Source organism: Carassius gibelio, chromosome A23, assembly GCF_023724105.1.
Source record: "Carassius gibelio isolate Cgi1373 ecotype wild population from Czech Republic chromosome A23, carGib1.2-hapl.c, whole genome shotgun sequence".
NCBI lineage: Eukaryota > Metazoa > Chordata > Actinopteri > Cypriniformes > Cyprinidae > Carassius > Carassius gibelio.
In genome coordinates, this window is record NC_068393.1 from 2,331,821 (window position 1) to 2,354,050 (window position 22,230).

The following is a 22,230-nucleotide window of genomic DNA, read 5'->3' on the forward strand; positions in this document are numbered from 1 at the left end:
CCTTTGCTATGAAGACTGGTGCAGGTCAACATTTCTTTTTTAAGTTCTTGAATTTCATTGCTAAAATCAAATCCATTGTTTAAAAGATTAAAATACCTTTGTAGTCTCTCTTGCAGCCCCATCATGCATCGTTTTTCCCTATTCTCCTTGTCCCTACCTTCATAAAAACCGGATTGTCCAATCCTTCACCATCTTCCACCACTGTGCTCATGTATCATAAAAGTCTTGGAGGGTCTGCCATTGGCTGAACTACTCCCTATACTCACAGACTACCTCTTCATCCTCTAAAAGGGAGCATTTCAGCTTCCACAGCCCTCCCCCTACTGTCACACCTGTGGGTAGTGAAAGGGTGCAAGATAGCATCAAGTGATCTGAAAAGAAGTGTGGGGTCAATATGGCATCGGTCGGTGGACAGTCTCTTATAAATAGGTAATCAATTCGAGGCTTTGGTGCCATCACCACTGAACCAGGTGAAGGCCTCCTCTTTTTGATGCATTTTTTAAACAGTCAACTAACATAAAATCTCTGATTAAACTCTGTGATAAAAGTCTTATCAACCTTAAAATCTTCTCTTACTTTCTATCTTTTTTTTGATAAAACACAGTTAAAATCCCCTGTCACTATTAGAGGAGCCCTACCTAACATGTGGGGCTGAAAGTCTTATAAAAGCTCATACCTGTCATTTTTTTCTGTATAACCATACACATTAAGAACCTCAAAATCTCTCCCTAAAAAAAGTCAGGTTTGCTAAAAGAGCCCGCCCTTCCCTAACCACCATGCTGCCCTTCATCGAGATATTAGGAATTTTTATTAAAATAGTGACACCATTTTTATTTTGGTTTGATCCAGTCCATATGAAGGAAGCAGGAAACCATAGCTCCTCCATCTTCGTATACCTAGTTAAAAAGGGCAGAGCACTCTGTTGCAGTAAAATAAAATCTGACTTAAAAGGTATAAAATGCTCTGTGCTCTCATGTTGGACCTCACACTTCTTACATTAACCCCTTTACTTGCAAGCATCGCTGACGGCCCCAGTTTATTATTGTTTCACTTTCACAGCACGTTAAACATCACTCTCTTATTTGATCTGGACAAACTGTGCATCAATTGAAAGTTTAAAGACTCTACCTTCGATATTTGACCAATATTTTGATAAAAAAAAACATTGTTGCAGTGACAGTTATTTAGTAATTTATGTCAGGAGTGCAAAATACTCCACTCGTTCATATTCAGTCACGTCAGCAGCGGTTTATTTGTGTTCACATAGACTCACTGAACAGCGTCAATAAGGATTTATAGACCAAAGATGCATATCCGCGTCCATTTCCACTGATTTAGACCACTTTGACGAGCGATCTGTGTGTGTGCAGTGATGTGTGCTCATGCTGTGTGTCAGACAAACTCTAACTGGTCCTTCATCTTGTCAATCTTTAGAGTGTCATAACCGGACACCGCCGCAATCGTGTCACATGCTTCCTGTACACTTCCTGGTTCATATCTGCCCACAACAACACTGAAACACCTCTGTATACACGAAGTATCCGAATAATAAACCCGCAATTATGATAGTAAAGCTTGGTATGAGATTTTCTTGAGATCTAGGGCGTTTTATAAAAAAAATTGAAAATAATTTACATCTGAAATGCTAACTTGTGCAGTGATGTAAAAGGCTATAAATAGTATATGACCAAATTCCACCCGTGATCGCAAAAGGAAGTTATTACAAACACTCGATCGGGGTTTAAAGTGAGTTTTGAGTAAAAATGTACTAATAATTTCATAAATTGTCCGATGTAGCTTAATGCTAACGTTAGCTCTAATGCTACTAATAACAGGTGCATTTCTTCTTCATAATGCATTTTTGTCTCAATAATATTGAGGTCATAAGAAAATGTTTTGTTGTATTTTTATAGTAAGACTTTTGATAAATAAGGGCTAAATGCATACTGAGACAGAAGTGAGCTTAGTGGATTGTAAAGCTTAAAAATACCACAATAAAGGCTGATAAAAGTGGAATAAAAGCAAAAGCAGATAATGTGTCATACCTGGCGGAGGTGTGAAAGACTTGTTTGGTGAGAACAATAGAATCACAAATCGGGGAGTTTTCAAAGCCAAACACACATACAAAATACACAGGAGTGTTTACATGTGAGATCTTAGAGAAATGACAAGTGCCATAAATCAATCAGATTAGCCTTCTCTAAAACACACATGACATGGCCTTAGGAAATATTTCATAAAATTCACAGTTTTACAGATTAGATTATGAAATTTCTAATGAAGTTTTGAAAGACTGTGTTTCTAAACTCATCCTACATCAACCATTTTTAAATACATTTTTAAAATGTTTTTAATATTTTTATTTTTGTTTTTATGTTTGAGCTTATATATCTCTATTATCATAACAGTCTGTGTGATTCTGATTCATGAACAGTAAACTTTGAAGTGTCAGCTTTGTGAACAAATGTTGAATATGTATCTAGTCAGAAAGAATCATGAGCAGAAACGATTTTATTTTGGGTATGTTGTAGCAGAAATGAGTCAAACTAGACAAATCAAAGAGTCTATCAGAGCTGTGTGCATTGAAACGAGTGCCGAACTCCTCAGGAAGTCATAAATCAGTTCTAGTGCCACAAGAACCAAGCAAGATAACCAACCAACCAACTTGTTCACACAACAGCTTTCAACATTAACACCAATAGAACAATTATTAACAATTTTAATTCGAAGAAGAGATTGTCAAATTTATTGGTCGTGATTGAAATGCAACGCTGGACATCACATGTAAACCCAGGAGATCATGTTAAATACTTGCACTGACTTCCCCCATCAGGCAGAACCAGACTGAAATTCCTAAGGGGGAAGGGCTTTAAACCTTTGTCTTCACAGAAAAGTCCCTTTGCCAGAGAATGGCAAAGAAACTGCTTTTTATACATTATATATGGACCAGAATGAACTCAAAAAGACTTCTAAATGAATCGTTCCATTGCTTAACTCCATATTCATTTATGTGTAACCCACACATTTGACTATCATGTATAATCACTTATTGTGTATGTCTTTTGATAACTATAGGATACATAGTCATGTCTAGTATTGATATAATCGAATTTTCTTGCTTGATATTGTCCTGACAATCATTTATTTGTAAAATATATCATAATTGTGTTATAGGAATCATGTCCAAAATTAAATCCTGCGGGGCAGGAACCACATGCTTGGTAAGATAAACAAATGATTTATGACCCCAGACCCAAGACCATATCTGATTGGTCAAGGCAACATTTGAGGGGTGGCCAACAAGGAAGTTTAAATACTTTGGACACGATGTAATTTTGCTTTTAGTCTGCTTTTAGTTCCAGCCTTGCTCGTGCTATCAGTCATGCTATTAGTCATGCCTGCTCTTAGCTTTTAGCTTGTAGCTTTGCTACCTAGCTTTAGCTTGTAGCATCTAGCCATGTGGTTAGTCATCATTGTTCTTTGAGCGCGGTTCCAGCGTGCCTGCCTGCTGCTACTATGCCACAATGAGAAGGAACACAACCTAGTCTCGTCAAACTTTATTTCTTTTCTTTTCCATTTGAGAGTTTCGTGTTCTGAGTTAAGTTTTGTAACGTCAACCTCGTCTGCGCGTTTGAACTCCAACCAGCCACACAACTCCAGCTTCAGCCAACGCCCAAGCACGGGCTCCCCAAGACGTCACTTCAGCCAACTGAACTTCCAGCCAATCAGCGACACCGGGATACCCCTTTCAACGGGAGTCCCTTTCACAGCAAACGAAGGCAACGTATTCCCAGATATTTGTTGTGCTGGTGTATCTAATATAATTTTAACCCCATTGAGGAACTCAGTGCGAGTGCTAATTACGTGATTGATGGTTGTTCATGTCTATGCAATTTAAGGTATTGCTGTAAACTTGGAATTCCATATTTCCATTCTCTTAAACTCATCTTCCCCTAACTTTCGACCTTCCTGCAACTTGTGTGAATGTGTGTGTGCGTGCGTTTATGTGTTAGTTTAGTTTATATGTCTTAGATTTATCTAATAAAGCCTTATTCATATTGAAAAGAGAAGTATCTTGTGTTTTGTGCTTACAAGTTAATGTCTTAAACTGCCGATCTTGTTACTGTGCTAATTGATAGTGTTTTCACTATAGTTTGGATATTAGTATCCAGCGCAGATTTGATGTTAAACGGCTCGTTCACTGAACCGCAGGCGCGTCTCCGTGAACAGCCGTGAAACAGTGATTCTGTTCAAATTCCCTTTAAAATCTTAAATGATTCCCTTTGAGCTAAATCGACCTGTTTCCCTTACAATGTCATTTCTGTTTCCATGCCAAAAATGACCCCCCCCCCCCCATGACTGGTAAGGGGTTAATGGTAGAGATGGTGAGGGCCATGAGCAGTATGGTTAAAACAGTAAGAGACAGATGAACTAGGGCCAGGAGAGAAGGTGCTTGACGCTTTAGGTGCTACAAAGAAACCCTCTTGCAAACCCTCTTTCAACTGGATTTCTCAACCAAATCTGAAACAGTTTCTAGGAAAGAGCTTGTTTCTTCTTCACTCTCTTCTCCTTCTGTGACTTTTTCTAGTTCAATTATATAGTTTGACGCTGCTCCACTTCCTCCTTCCTGCTCAATCCTTGAAGTTGGCTGGGAATTTGAAATTCATTTTGAAATTTTGAAAACCTCAGGGACCGCCTCCTCCTTCCTTTATTCATTTGTTTGGCTACATTGGTTTGGTGCCAATGTAGGGCAGCCATTTTGAGCTGGTTGGCAAAACTTTTAGGGAAATCTCTGTGTGGTGGTTTGAATCTCCACAAAGGTTGCACTGCCTGCCATTCGTATATTGTTCAAAACCATGTCCAATTTCTTTGCACTTCCCGCATACTTATTCTTGGCATACATCGGCTAAGTGACCGAATCTACCATATTTCTGAAATAACTTAGCCATACCCTGTTACTGAATGTAGCCTCTTTTCTCTCCAAGCACAATAATAGAGGGCAGATGTTTCAGGCCATGGTAGCCCCCAGCATTCTCCCATTGTTTAATGGGGATTCGCCAAGAGAATTTGCAGATACCATCTTCATCTAGCACCTTGACCGCCTGGCCTCAAAATCTAGTGAACATTAAAGTGAACATTCTGACAATCACAGTTTTAAGCGTGTTGTCAGAGTGTTTCTCCACCATGAACAGAAAACTGGGATATAACGGTTTCAAACCTTTGCCAGACATCATTAAGCAGGGAAGCAGTCTTAAAACTCGAGTCAAAACCTATGCTCAGGGGCAGAGTCATCAAGCAGTTCAGATCTTTGGGCTTAAAATGTAAGGTCTGCTGGACAAGCTTTATGGAAAAGTCCATACGGTCCATACGCTTTCTTTCGACCTCCTTGAATAAAAAGCACACGCTGTGGTGCCTCTGCATGCCGCAATATTCAATTAACTGAATAAATTAGATAAAACCTTCTTACCTTAAAAACAAGTAGATTCTCTGCAGAGCGAGTCGTCTCCAATTAAAACTTGCTTGTCAATATACATTTACATTTATTCATTTAGCAGACGCTTTTATCCAAAGCGACTTACAGATGAAGACAGTGGAAGCGATCAAAAATAACAAAAAGAGCAATGATATACAGTATTGTTCAAAATAATAGCAGTACAATGTGACTAACCAGAATAATCAAGGTTTTTCGTATATTTTTTTATTGCTACGTGGCAAACAAGTTACCAGTAGGTTCAGTAGATTCTCAGAAAACAAATGAGACCCAGCATTCATGATATGCACGCTCTTAAGGCTGTGCAATTGGGCAATTAGTTGAATTAGTTGAAAGGGGTGTGTTCAAAAAAATAGCAGTGTGGCATTCAATCACTGAGGTCATCAATTTTGTGAAGAAACAGGTGTGAATCAGGTGGCCCCTATTTAAGGATGAAGCCAACACTTGTTGAACATGCATTTGAAAGCTGAGGAAAATGGGTCGTTCAAGACATTGTTCAGAAGAACAGCGTACTTTGATTAAAAAGTTGATTAGAGAGGGGAAAACCTATAAAGAGGTGCAAAAAATGATAGGCTGTTCAGCTAAAATGATCTCCAATGCCTTAAAATGGAGAGCAAAACCAGAGAGACGTGGAAGAAAACGGAAGACAACCATCAAAATGGATAGAAGAATAACCAGAATGGCAAAGGCTCAGCCAATGATCACCTCCAGGATGATCAAAGACAGTCTGGAGTTACCTGTAAGTACTGTGACAGTTAGAAGGCGTCTGTGTGAAGCTAATCTATTTTCAAGAATCCCCCGCAAAGTCCCTCTGTTAAAAAAAAGGCATGTGCAGAAGAGGTTACAATTTGCCAAAGAACACATCAACTGGCCTAAAGAGAAATGGAGGAACATTTTGTGGACTGATGAGAGTAAAATTGTTCTTTTTGGGTCCAAGGGCCACAGGCAGTTTGTGAGACGACCCCCAAACTCTGAATTCAAGCCACAGTACACAGTGAAGACAGTGAAGCATGGAGGTGCAAGCATCATGATATGGGCATGTTTCTCCTACTATGGTGTTGGGCCTATTTATCGCATACCAGGGATCATGGATCAGTTTGCATATGTTAAAATACTTGAAGAGGTCATGTTGCCCTATGCTGAAGAGGACATGCCCTTGAAATGGTTGTTTCAACAAGACAATGACCCAAAACACACTAGTAAACGGGCAAAGTCTTGGTTCCAAACCAACAAAATTAATGTTATGGAGTGGCCAGCCCAATCTCCAGACCTTAATCCAATTGAGAACTTGTGGGGTGATATCAAAAATGCTGTTTCTGAAGCAAAACCAAGAAATGTGAATGAATTGTGGAATGTTGTTAAAGAATCATGGAGTGGAATAACAGCTGAGAGGTGCCACAAGTTGGTTGACTCCATGCCACACAGATGTCAAGCAGTTTTAAAAAACTGTGGTCATACAACTAAATATTAGTTTAGTGATTCACAGGATTGCTAAATCCCAGAAGAAAAAAAAATGTTTGTACAAAATAGTTTTGAGTTTGTACAGTCAAAGGTAGACACTGCTATTTTTTTGAACACACCCCTTTCAACTAATTGCCCAATTGCACAGCCTTAAGAGCGTGCATATCATGAATGCTGGGTCTTGTTTGTTTTCTGACAATCTACTGAACCTACTGGTAACTTGTTTGCCACGTAGCAATAAAAAATATACTAAAAACCTTGATTATTCTGGTTAGTCACATTGTACTGCTATTATTTTGAACAATACTGTATAAGTGCTATAACAAGTCTCAGTTAGGTTAACACAGTACACGTAGCATGGGGTTTTAAATAATATAATAAATAAAAAGAAAACAGATAGAATAAAAAAAATAAAATTTAAGAATAGAGCAAGCTAGTTAGAGGTCTTTACACATACACACACACATACATATACAATTGCAAAATAAATGAAAAGAAAATAGAACACAAAAAAGATTAGAAAGGTAGTTAGATTTTTAAAGAATAGAATTAGAATAGTGAGTGTTAAAGTTAGAGGGTCAAATAAAGATGGAAGAGATGGGTTTTAAGCCGATTCTTGAAGACGGCTAAGGACTCAGCTGCTCGGATTGAGTTGGGGAGTTCATTCCACCAGAGGGGAACGTTTAATTTAAAAGTCCGTAAAAGTGACTTTGTGCTTCTTTGGGATGTCACAATCAAGCGACGTTCATTTGCAGAATACAAGCTTCTAGAGGGCACATAAGTCTATATATCAGTGTGTATATATATCTATATATAGTCAATATATCTCTTGGAGGGTAGAGGACCTGTGTAACAAGCCACACATGAGCCTAAAGATCCACCGAGAAGCAATTGCAGCCTCAACCATCCGACCAGACCATGTGATCTTTGCCAAAAGGCAGAGAAGTGATGCTGCTATGACGTAGCAGTGAGGAAGCCGGATGCAGCGATGCCCATGTCGGCTTTGGTAAGTCTGGGAGACCTGAAACACTGGGGGATGGTAGGGCCCTCCCCCATCTGCAACGTCACCGGGCCTTGGCCCGATCGGCTTGACGGCTCTGCAGCGACGGAAAGTATGGCATCGCTCGTAACTCCCAAATGGTTCGTTCCAGAGCTACATGCGTTATGTCATTGGAATCCTTGGCTCGAGCCGAACGAGACACAAGCTAACCCTCTAAGCAGAAAAAAAAAATCTTAATTGAAAAAGGACATCCAAACAAACATGAAAATAGCTACAGATAGGGTGCAGTCAGTCCAGTCAACCTGCAAAAGTGAGGTCTGTACTAAATTTGAATTAAGCCACCCAACAGGGGCCGATCTGTCAAGAGCATTAGTGACTTTGTTTCACACATGCACAACACATACCCAGCATCCTCATTCTGAATAGCTCTCGGGATCATTCAGCACCCAAAAGGAAAGAGAGATGAAGAATTTTTCATAGAAAAAACTCTTCGGCTTTGATTCACTAGCAGTTTCAGGGGAGAGTGCGAACACAGTCCCCAGCTACTATAAAATAAGCAGTTGAGATTCCCACATTTGGGGAATTCACAGGGGTTAGCATGGCTAAAGTCTAATGGAAAAGCCTCGCCCTGGCTGAAATGCCTTCTTGATCATGGTGTCTCCCCTGCCAGGTAAGTATGAAGGCCCAGGTGGCCAGTCAGACGTACGATTTGTGTCTTTAACATCCTCATCAACGGTTACTTTGTACAAATATAAGAAATAAAATCAATTTGTCTTTTCATCAAATCTCCAACAAAAAATCTAAATCCTTAAACCAACCGAATCAGGCTCCCAGAGGAGACTCTCTTAAACTGTGGAACCACTGCCCCTTTCCAATTTAATGTGTGGGGCATCTACGAGCAGTCAGGGCTCATGGCTACAAGGACCTCTTTCCATAAAGCTCCGGCCCCAACATCCAAATATCAGCTTGCGGCATACTCCTGCATCCTAATCTTTGCCAGCTCCATGGTGGAATGAGAAGACACCTGCACCTGCTTCTTCACCAGCAGGTTTCTCTATGTCCAAATTGCATCTTTCACACAGTTTATGTTGAGCCAGAGGTTAATTTATGCAAAGTGCTAGCTTACCCTACTGGCTCAAACCAATCATTATTAGTTTGTAGGTTAGGACATGGAGGCCGGCCATTGCCCACAGATCCCTTGCAGTGATGCTCTCCCAGAGCATATGCCTCACCATTTCATTGAGCTTGCCACACCCTGCTCGTGGGCACATTGAATTCCTTGCCATGCATCTGGAGTGCATCATGGGCCTGACCGGGAGGATCTCATGGACTGCCATCCATGCAATATCGCGGTACTCCTTTTCCTCCATATTCATGTGTCTTTTTTATTTTGTCTCTTCTCAATCTCTCCCATTTATATCCCCACAGGAAGTTAAAAAGTGCCCGATCCAATGCCAAGAGGAACAGTCTTGGGGGCCTGAAAACAGAACATAATAAAAGCATAAGGGAGTAAGATGACCAAATTTATTATTAAAACCTTTCCTACTATTGTTAAGTTTCTTAATCACCAAACCCAATTCTTTGTTTGACTTTCTTTAAGATATCTTCCCAGTTCCCTTTCCCCCTCCTTCACTGTCAAACTTCAAACCTAAAATTTTTACATTTGTATTTTTCATTGTCAAAAGTCCAGTCAACTGTGGTCTGTAGTTTTCCAAGGTACATACAACTGTGTTTGTGTCTTCCATCTTTTCCAAACCAGTTAGTCAAATCAAAAGACTTTTGAATTGATAAAACGCCTGTACATATGTCATGTTCACTCATCCATATAAAGAGCTGTTTTAACTGTCAGTACTCCTGTCCCTGGAGTGGGGAGTCTTCTAATCCATTGGTCCCTTCTCAAAACTTGCGCTAAGGGCTCAATGCACAGACAGCCCTGACGGACACCACAGCCTATATTAACTGCTTTTATAAGATGGCCATTTACCAGAATTTTGCTATTTATCTCTCTATATAGCCATCCCACCCAAGCTAAATATCTCCCCGCAAACCCCAATTTTTCCAGAACTTTGAACAAGTACTGATGCAAGACTTGTCAAATGCTCTAAATTTACCACTGCTTATCAAATATTTCTGTCTCTCACATAACAGATGGCATCTCTTATCAGTACGAGGCTGTCTGTGAACTGTGATCTTTCTTGTACAGTGTGGTTTGATCCGGGTGGATCAAATCTCCTAAAAGCCTTGATATGCATGCAGCTAAAATCTTGCTAAAGAGTTTATAGTCGAAGTTTAATAGTGTGATTGGCCGCCAGTTTTGTAAGTCATCTTTGCATCTTTATTAAGAACAACTAAATGGTCTTCTCCTAAAATGTCCCAAAATGTCAAATACAATTCCAGTGAGAGTTAATCTCCACATGGTGATTTACCCTTTTTAAAACTTTTTAAACAGTCTGTCTTTTTGCTTAATTTTTATTTTTCATTGAAAGTTGTTTTCAGTCAAATAAAAAAATAATTTAGTACTTTTGTGTCTACTTTTTATATTCATACTATTCTCCGTAAAAATGTTCAACCATGGTTAAAATATGCTTTGTATTGGACTTCAACTTTCCTTCTTCATTTTTTTATGTTTGCTATTGCCCCACTCACTATTTTCCTGACAAAATACCTTGTGCATTTTTCCCCTTCTTCAATCAACCTTTCCTTATTATTTCTGATAATTTAGTCATTTATGTTTTAATCCCTTAAATTTCATAATTAAAGTCACAGCCTAAAATTACTAGATTAACATAATGTTGTAATAGTTTCTGCAACCCAGCCATTTTTTTCTTTATCTTTCTTTTTCTTGCTTCACTAAAAATGGTCTTGGTCTTTTCCGTCACCATCTCCCAACTTAGTGCCTGTGAATAGTAGAAGTCCTGAAAGTTCTGCAATCTGCTATACTGCTCCCTGTATTCCCAGACTTTTCCTTATCAAGTCAAGTCACCTTTATTTATATAGCGCTTTAAAAAAAATACATTGCGTCAAAGCAACTGAACAATATTCATTAGGAAAACAGTGTGTCAATAATGCAGAATGATAGTTAAAAGCAGTTCATCATTGAATTCAGTGATGTCATCTTTGTTCAGTTAAATAGTGTCTGTGCATTTATTTGCAATCAAGTCAACAATATCGCTGTAGATGTAGTGACCCCAACTAAGCAAGCCAGAGGTGACAGCGGCAAGGAACCGAAACTCCATCTGTGACAGATTGGAGAAAAAATCCTTGGGAGAAACCAGGCTCAGTTGGGGGGCCAGTACTCCTCTGACCAGTCCTTGTGGTCCTCTGAGACAAGGTCTTTACAGGGGATCTGTATCTGGGGCTCCAGTTGTCCTGGTCTCCGCTGTTTTTCAGGGCAGTAGAGGTCCTTTCTAGGTGCTGATCCACCATCTGGTCTCGATTCGTACTGGATCCGGGTGACTGCAGTGATCCTCTGATCTGGATACAGACTGGATCTGGTGGCTACGGTGACCTCGGAATAAGAGAGAAACAGACTAATATTAGCGTAGATGCCATTCTTCTAATGATGTAGCAAGTATATAGGGTGTTATGGGAAGTGTTCCCGGTTCCGGTTTACCTAGTTAATGCAGCCTAAAAATCCTTTAACGGATTTGGATATTAAAAGCATATTAGTATGTTATGTGTAAGCCAGGTTAAACAGATGGGTCTTTAATCTAGATTTAAACTGCAAGAGTGTGTCTGCCTCCCGAACAATGGTAGGTAGGTTATTCCAGAGTTTAGGCGCCAAATAGGAAAAGGATCTGCCTCCCGCAGTTGATTTTGATATTCTAGGTATTCTAGGTATTATTATATATTAGTTTTGAAAACACAGCTGACGTGGAGGATTATAATGTAAAAGGAGCTCATTCAAATACTGAGGTGCTAAACCATTCAGGGCTTTATAAGTAATAAGCAATATTTTAAAATCTATAAGATGTTTGATAAGGAGCTAGTGCAGTGTTGACAGGACCGGGTTAATATGGTCATACTTCCTGGTTCTAGTAAGAACTCTTGCTGCTGCATTTTGGAATAGCTGTAGTTTGTTTACTAAGCGTGCAGAACAACCACCCAATAAAGCATTACAATATTCTAACCTTGAGGTCAAAAATGCATGGATTAATATTTCTGCATTTGACATTGAGAGCATAGGCCGTAATTTAGATATATTTTTGAGATGGAAAAATTCAGTTTTACAAATGCTAGAAACGTGGCTTTCTAAGGAAAGATTGCGATCAAATAGCACACCTAGGTTCCTAACGGATGACGAAGAGTTGACAGAGCAACCATCAAGTCTTAGACAGTGTTCTAGGTTATTACAAGCAGAGTTTTTAGGTCCTATAATTAACACCTCTGTTTTTTTCAGAATTTAGCAATAAGAAATTACTCGTCATCCAGTTTTTTATATCAACTATTCATTCCATTAGTTTTTGAAATTGGTGTGTTTCACCGGGGCGCGAAGAAATATAGAGCTGAGTATCATCAGCATAACAGTGAAAGCTAACACCATGTTTCCTGATGATATCTCCCAAGGGTAACATATAAAGCGTGAAGAGTAGCGGCCCTAGTACTGAGCCTTGAGGTACTCCATACTGCACTTGTGATCGATATGACACATCTTCCTTCACTCCTACGAACTGATGGCGGTCATATAAGTATGATTTAAACCATGCTTATGAACTTCCATTAATGCAAACCAAGTGTTCAAGTCTATGCAAAAGAATGTTGTGGTCAATTGTTTCAAACGCAGCACTAAAATCCAATAAAACTAATAGAGAGATACACCCACGATCAGATGATAAAAGCAGATCATTTGTAACTCTAAGGAGAGGAGTCTCAGTACTATGATACGGTCTAAATCCTGACTGGAAATCCTCACATATACCATTTTTCTCTAAGAAGGAATATAATTGTAAGGATACCACCTTTTCTAGTATCTTAGACAGAAAAGGGAGATTTGAGATTGGTCTATAATTAACTAGTTCTTTGGGGTCAAGTTGTGGTTTTTCTGATGAGAGGCTTAATAACAGCCAGTTTGAAGGTTTTGGGGACATATCCTAATGACAATGAGGAATTAATAATAGTCAGAAGAGGATCTATGACTTCTGGAAGCACCTCTTTTAGGAGCTTAGATGGTATAGGGTCTAAGATACATGTTGTTGGTTTTGATGATTTAACAAGTTTATACAATTCTTCCTCTCCTATGGTAGTGAATGAGTGGAACTGTTCCTCAGGGGGTCTATAGTCTGATGCAATACTGTAGCTGACGGCTGATTGGTTGCAATTTTATCTCTAATAGTATCGGTTTTAGAAGTAAAGTAGTTCAAGTCATTACTGCTGTGGGGTTAGGAAATGTCAACACTTGTTGAGGCTTTATTTTTCGTTAATTTAGCCACTGTATTGAATAAATACCTGGGGTTATGTTTGTTTTCTTCTAAAAGGGAAGAAAAGTAATCAGATCTAGCAGTTTTTAATGCTTTTCTGTAGGATAGGTTACTTTTCCGCCAAGCAATACGAAATACCTCTACCAGGGCCGTGCAGAGACCTTTGGTGAGGCAGGTGCTCAAAGTATAAAAGGGGCTCATGGAACAAGGCTTTAAATAGCACGGTTCAAAATAGCAATACAGCAATATATTGTGAAGCATTCCTTGTCGATTTGCGTATCGATATTGATGATTATGTATTGATATGGCAGCAAATGCTGTGATGCAGTTTTTAAAAAGAAAAAGATTAGAAGAGACAATTTTAAGTTTAAAAGTAAAAAAAAAAAAATAATATTTCCACCTAATAATAGCTCTGGGATTAGAAACTGAAATGTCTTAAATTGTCCCAACCTGAAGGCTTTTTCTTCTCTGTTCTACAGAATAATTAAGAACAGCTGTTATAGTAAAAACTACAGAAAACACTCTACATTTTCCTCTGTCTCCTGGCTTGCTTACCTGCTCTTTCTGTCACTTGTGCGTCTACATTTGCCTCTTTTTCTTCCTCTATCTCCATCTCCTCATCTGATCTATTACTTTCCAGTCTTTGTCCATCTAGGAACAAGGCACAATCTACTATTTCATTATCAATCTATTATTTTAACCATCACTACTATTCTTGCACCTAATCAATAAGTCCACCTTAAATATTGATACAAAACAATAAACAACTGAGTCATGCTATGAAAGCACTGTATAACTTATATAGGCTTATGTTTTATTTATTTTTCCTTTTTATTCAAAACAATTCATGCTTAATATGCTTAATATATCAGGAAATATCTCGATTCTCAAACGTATAAGTAAACGCGTTTTGCACCTTTATAGATTGTTATTTGATCAATAAATGGAAAGGTGTAATCTATTAACTACACATAAAACTTTTTACTTAAGTGCCATATCATGCCATAAAATATTTTTAATAGGACTGAATTTGCATTTAATGTAAATTTTAATAACAATATTGTAAGTTACTTATTTTAACACTTTCATTTTTCAGAGAGTAAAGAACATTTACATTATCAAATAACATTTTCATTCAGTCTAGCCGGAGTTCAGGCACTCTCAAAAACTCCCATTACAATCACTGAAGCACTTTACATTACATTATGCACATCTGGATTATTTTAAGTTTTTTCTCTCTCTCTCTCTGAAGAAAGAATTCGCTAAATAATTCAGTCAACGAGCAAGTGAACAAAAACACCGCGTTTCATGACTCTTCTGCACGTCTCCGATTGGCCATTGCATTCGCGCAACAGAACCGTTGATTGGTTATCATCATGAAGCGCTGTACGAACGTCTCTGGCTCAGCGCCAGCCAGCGAACACAGATTTGAATTTAGCAGCTGATGCTGAACGATCTAATCACAACAGTGTGATTATATCAAATCTATAAAAAATAATATTCTGCAGTTGTTTTTTTTTTTTTTTTTTTTTTGTCGTTTGGAAGCTGCATTTAAAATCAACTTGGCTCCGAAATCTTTGAATGGGCATGACGCCTCTGCCCTCGATGCCTGTGAAACGTTTCTCCCTCAAACAGCACGCTAACGTTACTCTACACTACAGGCTACACACCGCAATATAAACAACATATCCGCATGTTCTCACATCGTTCTTGTAAAATAATAATAAGTAAATAAATATCAAAATCACTTCGCTGAGAATGCAGCACCACTTACCAGCTTCCGCGGTGTTGAAAATAATATCCTCTGACAATTAAAAAAATGCGTGTGCAGCGTGACGAATCGTCCCGTCGGATGAGGAGGTCGCCGTCGTCAGGTCAAAGGTCATGTTGGTCATCTTATTGATGGCTAAATTATTATTCAAAATTTTACTAATATTTAGATTGGGCATGAGCAGGCATTCACAAAACGAAACGTTATGACAAAAAAAAAATTAGAGGAAATTTTGCTTTGACAAAAGGGCACTTTGGGCACCAAAGGGCAAAGGGGCAGGTGCTCAAGCACCCAACGCCACCCCCCCACCTCCCCCCCCCCCCCCGCACGTGCCTGACCTCTACTTTTGTTTTCCTCCACCTGCGCTCCTTTTTTCGGCTGCTCCCTTTAGGGTGCGAGTATGCTCATTATACCATGGTGTCAAACTGTTTTCCTTAACCTTAACTTTATTTAAAGTGCTAGCAAAGAGAAAATCCATAGTTTCTGTTACATCATCAAGTTGTTCTGAGGTTTTGGATATGCTAAGGAATTTGGATACATCAGGAAGATAACTTAAAAAGCAGTCTTTTGTGGTAGAAGTGATGGTTCTTCCATACTTGTAACAATAAGTAGAATTTACAATTTTGGCTATACGAAGTTTGCACAGAACTAAATAATGATCTGAGATTTCATCACTTGGCTGCATAATTTCAACACTATCAACATCAATCCCATGTGACAGTATTAAATCTAGAGTATGATTTCGACAATGAGTAGGTCCTGAAACGTGTTGTCTAACCCCAATAGAGTTCAGAATGTCTATAAATGCTGATTCCAATGCATCTTTTTCATTAGCAACATGGATATTAAAATCACCAACTACTAAAACTTTATCTGCAGCCAGAACTAACTCGGATGTAAAATCACCAAACACTTTAATAAAGTCTGTATGGTGCCCTTGTGGCCTGTATACAGTAGCCAGTACAAATATAACAGGGTATTTATCATTAACATTTGTTTCTCTGGATAATGTTATATGAAGCACTATTACTTCAAACGAGTTATACTTGAAGCCTGCCCTCTGAGAAATCCTGAAAACGTTGTTATAAATTGAAGCAACACCTCCCCCTTTGCCTTTTAGACGCGGCTCATGTTTATAACAGTAATCTTGGGGGTTGGACTCATTTAAAATAATGTAATCATCAGGTTTTAGCCAGGTTTTGGTCAAACAGAGCACATCTAGATTATGATCAGTGATCCTATTATTTACAAAAAGTGTTTTCGTAGAAAGGGATCTGATGATCAATAAGCCAAGCTTTATCATTTGTTTATCCATATTGCATCTGTTTTTTATTTGTTGAACCTCAATTAACTTGGTTTGGACATTTTTTGTATTTTCTAGTTCGGGGAACAGACACAGTCTCTATAGTGTGATATCTAGGTGAAAGAGTCTCTATGTGCTGAGAATTAGCTGAACTCTGTGACGTGAGGCAGCTAGCAGACGGTCGGTTTAGCCAGTCTGTCTGCTTCCTGACCTGGGCCCCAGTTAGTCAAGTATAAACTCTAAGACTATTTGCCATATTTCTAGAGAGAAAGAACCTTATCTTGAAATAGGGAGCATTTTAGCTTCCACAGACCCTTCCCTGCAATCACACCTGAGTAAAGTGTAAGCGTGCATGACAGAATAGTGTGGTCAGAAAAGAAAATGGGAATTACTCTGGCATCTCTTGGCGGGTAATCGCTACTAAAAATGAAATCTATACGAAAGGATTTGGACTACTAAACCAATTGTGTCCCTCAGCTCCACGATGCATGATCTCAAAACAATCAGACAGTCTAAAATATTTTAACATTTATTGCAATAAATGTGTTGTTTTCTCTTTATTAAAGCCCCCCCCCTCCTCCTATCTTCCTTTCCTAAAATAGTTAAAATCCTACAGCACAAATTAATGGGTCTTTCTCTAAGAGGTGGGGTTGCGTGTCTTCTGAAAGGTTGTATCTGTCATTCTTTTCTGTATAACCATATATGTTTAAGATGTTAAAATCCCTCCCTAAAAAAGTCAGGTTAACTTAAAGATGGGCCCACTTGTCTCTCAATGCTGTGCTCCCCTTCACCAAGATTTGTGGGGTTTCAGGACATAGACAACATCTCCTTTATTTTGGTTTGAACCACTCCATATAGAGGGCTCCTGCCTCCATTTTTCCTCCCACTTCTTGTAATTCTTTAAAAAGGGTAAAGCACACTCCTGTGATAAAAACACATCAGAGGGCTGTGTGCTTAAAACATTTAAAACAATTTGTGCTCTTGTTTGTGACCTCACACTTCTCAGATTTAGAGTTGAGATGGAGATGGTCATAAGCATTAAAACGAGAATAAAGAAAGACAGATACAACATATTAAAATTTTAACAGACTATCAGTTAAAGGGAACCATATTGTTTGTAAAACAGGCTCTTCCCACATTTCCACCATATTGGAGGCAGGGGATTGAGCTTGTTTCTCTTCTGATTTACAAGGTGAGCTCCTAGGGGTGGATAATTTCAGCTCAATCGATAGGAAAGAAATTTAATTGACGCTTTGACTTGGGAATAATTTGTTGAGGTCATCTGATGAGGTGGAGTCAGAGAATCAGTTGTTTGCTTGCTTGGCTTTCTTTTTGCAAGTCATCTATGTCCTCCCCTACATTTTCACTTACCTCTGTAAGGTCCTCCCCACTCTCTTTCCTTTTATTTTCCTCCCCTTGCTGTTCCTCATTCCTCAACGCCACTGTCATCTTTCATCTCGAACTCTCTACATTTGCGACTGAGCTTGGGTATTCCTTGGTATTGAATATAGCCTCTGTTTTAGCCAAGAACTAGCATAGATGGCATATGTCTCATGACTTGGAAGCTTCGGGGTCTTCCCATTGTTTGATAAGCACCCTCCAAGAGCAATTCCAGATACCATCCTCATCAACCACTTTCATAGCCTAGGTCTTAACAGTGCAATGTCTGCTCAACCACAGACAAATGGCTTCTCCATTTACAGTTTCATTAAACATTTGAACAATTACCACTTTATGTGTGTTGTCAGACCTTAAACATAGAGAACTGGGTTTTGACATTTTCAAACCTTTTCCAAAACTCATTTAACAGGCTAGAATTCCTAAAACTTACGTCAAAACCTTTGTTAAAAGGTGGCAAAAGGATGTAGTTCTGGTTTTGTGGAGTGAACACAACAACTTTTCAACCTATTTCTTGGAGAAATCTAACCTTGACAATTCATATAACTTTCCAATCTTTTTCCAAGAACAAAAACGCACGCTGTGGTGTCTCCTCATGCCGGCTAGGGTAGCTGACATTTTATAGAGTCTACACAAATAAACCAAAATCAATTAAATTACTTAAAAGATGAATAAATACTCTTAAAATACAACAAACTAATGACAAAATAAAAAAAGGTTGACTTTTTCCATCTCCACAGCAATTAGAGTGCAATTTTCTCTCAACTAGAAAAACCTCAGTCCACTTAAATGGCAAAAGGTTCTTGACTAGCAGAGAATCGATCCACCTCTCGGCCCTTGATCTTAGCTAAAATGCAGAGAAGCTATGCTGCTTTAATGCAGCGGGAAGAAAGCCGGACACGGCAATGCCCACCTCAGCTTTGGTAAGTCTGGGAGACCTGAAAAGCTGGGGTATGGTAGTACCCTCCACTCTGTGCAAAATCACCTGGGCCCGTATGCAAAAAGTAGCTCCTAAAGACAAAATTCTAAGAAAATTCTTAGAAATGTGGGCGTTTACTCTTAAAATTATAGAAAAAATCCTAGTAAAGAAAAAAGTAATTCAGAAAGCATTTTAACCCTTAAAAGTTGACGAAACTTGACGAGGACTTTTAAGAGGCTTAAGAGTTTCTTTAGCAGAGGAGAAAATGTCAGGGAGAAGAAGAGGCAGAAGAAATGTTTTGCAGACAATGGATGACAGTGAGTTAATAAGAGGCTATAGATAATATAATAATTTATAATTTAATATATAAATGAATCACTACATTACGATATTTGGCAAATGGGAAAATGCAACAATGCAATAGTGATGATCTGTGTCTGTCACAACCTTCTGTAAGCAGAGTGATCACACAAACAATTGCAGCACTTTCAGAACATCTTATTGTGTCGCAGTTCATTTAGTTTCCACTGGAGATTCCCACCTTTCAAGCTCAAAAACCTGCATTTATGAATATAGCAGGCTGATAGGTGCGCACAAGCAGGGGGAATGAACCGTTAATAGTTTGTGCTATACACTCCCATGTCTGCTTCTTGTCCCTTGCTGTGACACCTGGCCCAAATTTTCCTTTAAGAATGGCCTTGTGTTCATCCACTAACTGGGCTAACAGTAAACACTGTTCCTCTGTCCAGTTTGGCTTTCTTGCCCTTCTTGGTTTTGATTCCATGTTTGATACATTAAAACCAACACTCAAACCGCCACTTAAATAGGACAGCAATTACTGTAATTGGAAAGAGTGGAACAATTTTAATCATTCTAAGCCCATCAAATACCTTATAGGAAATTACAAGCATGGTAAATAAAAAAACTATTTATATACACACATATAAGTTGTGTGTGTGTGTGAGAGAGAGAAAGGTCAAATAGGATAAATTTTAAACAATAATTATTTAAACAAGACATGAATACATAGAATAAATAAATTTGGTTTTAGAATCAAATACAATCTTTATTAAAAAACAGACCACTGTGTGTAACTTGTTTTTAAAAGTCCATGTCTGTGAAGTGTTTTAAAAGGTGTGAACGTTTCACACAAAGCAAAAATGAATAGCCTTTAAAAGTCATCTGTTGTGCAGAACCGTAGGTGAAGTCCTTAAGTGAAATTGACATTCAGCCAAGTATGGTGACCCATACTCAGAATTCGTGCTCTGCATTTAACCCATCCAAAGTGCAAACACACAGCAGTGAACACACACACACACACACACACACACACTGTGAATGAACAACCAGAGCAGTGGGCAGCCATTTATGCTGCAGTGCCCGGGGAGCACTGGGGGTTCAGTGCCTTGCTCAAGGGCACCTAAGTCACAGTATTGCCAGCCCGAGACTTGAACCCACAACCCTAGGCTTAGGAGTCAGACTCTCTAACCACTAGGCCACGACTTATCCTGGACGAGCCTGCTTCTTTCTGGGGGAGTCATTCTTCACCCCACTCTGCAGAACAGGCATGTGAGATGCTATTTTATGAGCTTTCCCATCTGAATATTGTTGTCCGTACCCCTGCAATATTGATGTTACCTTAAACTCGCATGCATGGGGGATTACCTTGAGGCACTACCCGGTTTTGGGTGGTCCAGATGGCATCCTAGATGATGCTTATGAGATGAATTCCTGTGCTGTCATGTCCTTCAAGCCCCGGCCCACCCCAAGGATGGTGAGCTGGTACCTGAACTGCACAAGCACACGAGATGCTTATGGTCAGTTAAAATGGTGGCATCTTGCTGTTATGGAAGGTATTTCTTTAAAACCTTTTTTTAATAAAACTATATTCTTTAGGCAGGTTAAAAGAGACTGGTGTTTTCAAATCAAATTAAATCAAAACACCGCTGTAACAAAGTTGTTTCGTGGGAAGGAGGAGGCAGGAACCGGCAGACAATCAACATGAATTTAATAATAAAATAAACACAAAACAGCACAAACAAAATCAAAACACAAAATAAAACCCAGGCCCGGGTTAATAAAACCCAATTTTATATAACAATGTTTTATATCCTTCAATCTCCTCCATGGGAAGCGAGACCAGTGAGTGGCGCAGGTGTCGCTCATTTCTCAATCACTCCACCGGCCTCGTCCAGTTCCCAAAGCTCTCAGTCAGTCAAGTCCATTGCTCTTCATATGGATAAAATGTCCGTGGCTAAAAGAATAACGTTGTACATGTAAGAAGCAAAGGTCGCCGTCAGTCCACCCTTCCCAGGAAGGTCCAGTCCTTTTGATCTATATATCCCTTCTCAAGATCTGTGCCAGTGGCTCGATGCAAGCCACATACTGAAGAGGAGATAAAGGACATCCCTGACAGACACCACTGTGTATTTTGAAAGCTTTGGAAAGATGCCCATTTACTAGAATTTTTCTGACTACTCCCTTGTACAGCAGTCCCACCCAAGCTATAAATCTCTCTTGTAACCCCATATTTTGCAGTACCTAATAAAGGTACTGGTTCGAGACTCAGTCAAATGCTTTCTCAAAAGCTAAATATTTCTGTCTCTCGCACAACAGTTGGCGTCTCTAATCAACACTAGGCTGTCTGTGATCTTCCTCCCTGGTATGGCACTGGCTTGATTATGGTGGATCAAGTCTTCTAAAATAGTCGACATTCGTTTGTCTAAAATTTTACTAAAACGTTTGAAATCAAAATGTAAAAGTATAATGGGTTGCCAATTCTAAAGTCAGTCTTGTCTCCTTTTTTCCCAGTAGCTTCACTATCCCTATTCTAAAACTGTAAGTCATGTGCCAAACTATCCCAAAACATCACATAAAACTCTAGGGGTAGTCTGTCTAGTCCTGGGGATTTTCCCCGCTTAAAACCTCTAAGAGCTTCTTGTATTTCTAAAATAGTAAAATCTAGGGATAATTTTTTTTTTCTATAAAAGACAACACTTCTTTTAAAATCACTGTTTGTTTCGTTGATGTTGTATAAATCCTCATTAAAAGTTTCAACTTAATTTAATCTCCTTTATTGTATTTGACACTGTAGTATGTTCGTGAGAGGAAAGGAAGAGGACAAAGGGGTCGCCTGGACTGCTGACAAATGTATTAACTCAAAATAAGACATAAACTTTATAAACACTAATGGTGACTTTTACTCTGACATTAACACAGACACAATCGCACAACACTTCTGGTTTACTCGTTCCGGTTCCATTTCCAGTTCACGTCAGCAGTCCGTCTCTCTCGACTGCTTCTGTCTCTCCTGGCATTTTATAAACAGGTGTTGATAGTTTTTGCCCAAACCACTCACTTACCGCTCGTCTCCTGATTCTCTCTCCCACTGCAGACTTCCCTAAACCCTGCCCCCAGATGCCTTACTTCCACACGCCTAATCACAAACTTCTTTGGGTGGGCCGTGAGTC

The 22,230-nt window shown here is 39.0% G+C and overlaps 1 non-coding gene and 1 pseudogene across 1 annotated transcript; one reads left to right on the forward strand and one right to left on the reverse strand.

Annotated features, from left to right (window-relative positions):
- Positions 1-22,230, forward strand: part of LOC127944301 (uncharacterized protein K02A2.6-like) — a 106,114-nt pseudogene that overhangs the window by 33,873 nt on the left and 50,011 nt on the right.
- LOC127945414 (U1 spliceosomal RNA) lies at positions 8,467-8,630 on the reverse strand. The gene has a single exon (XR_008150748.1). It is a non-coding gene; the product is annotated as a U1 spliceosomal RNA (small nuclear RNA).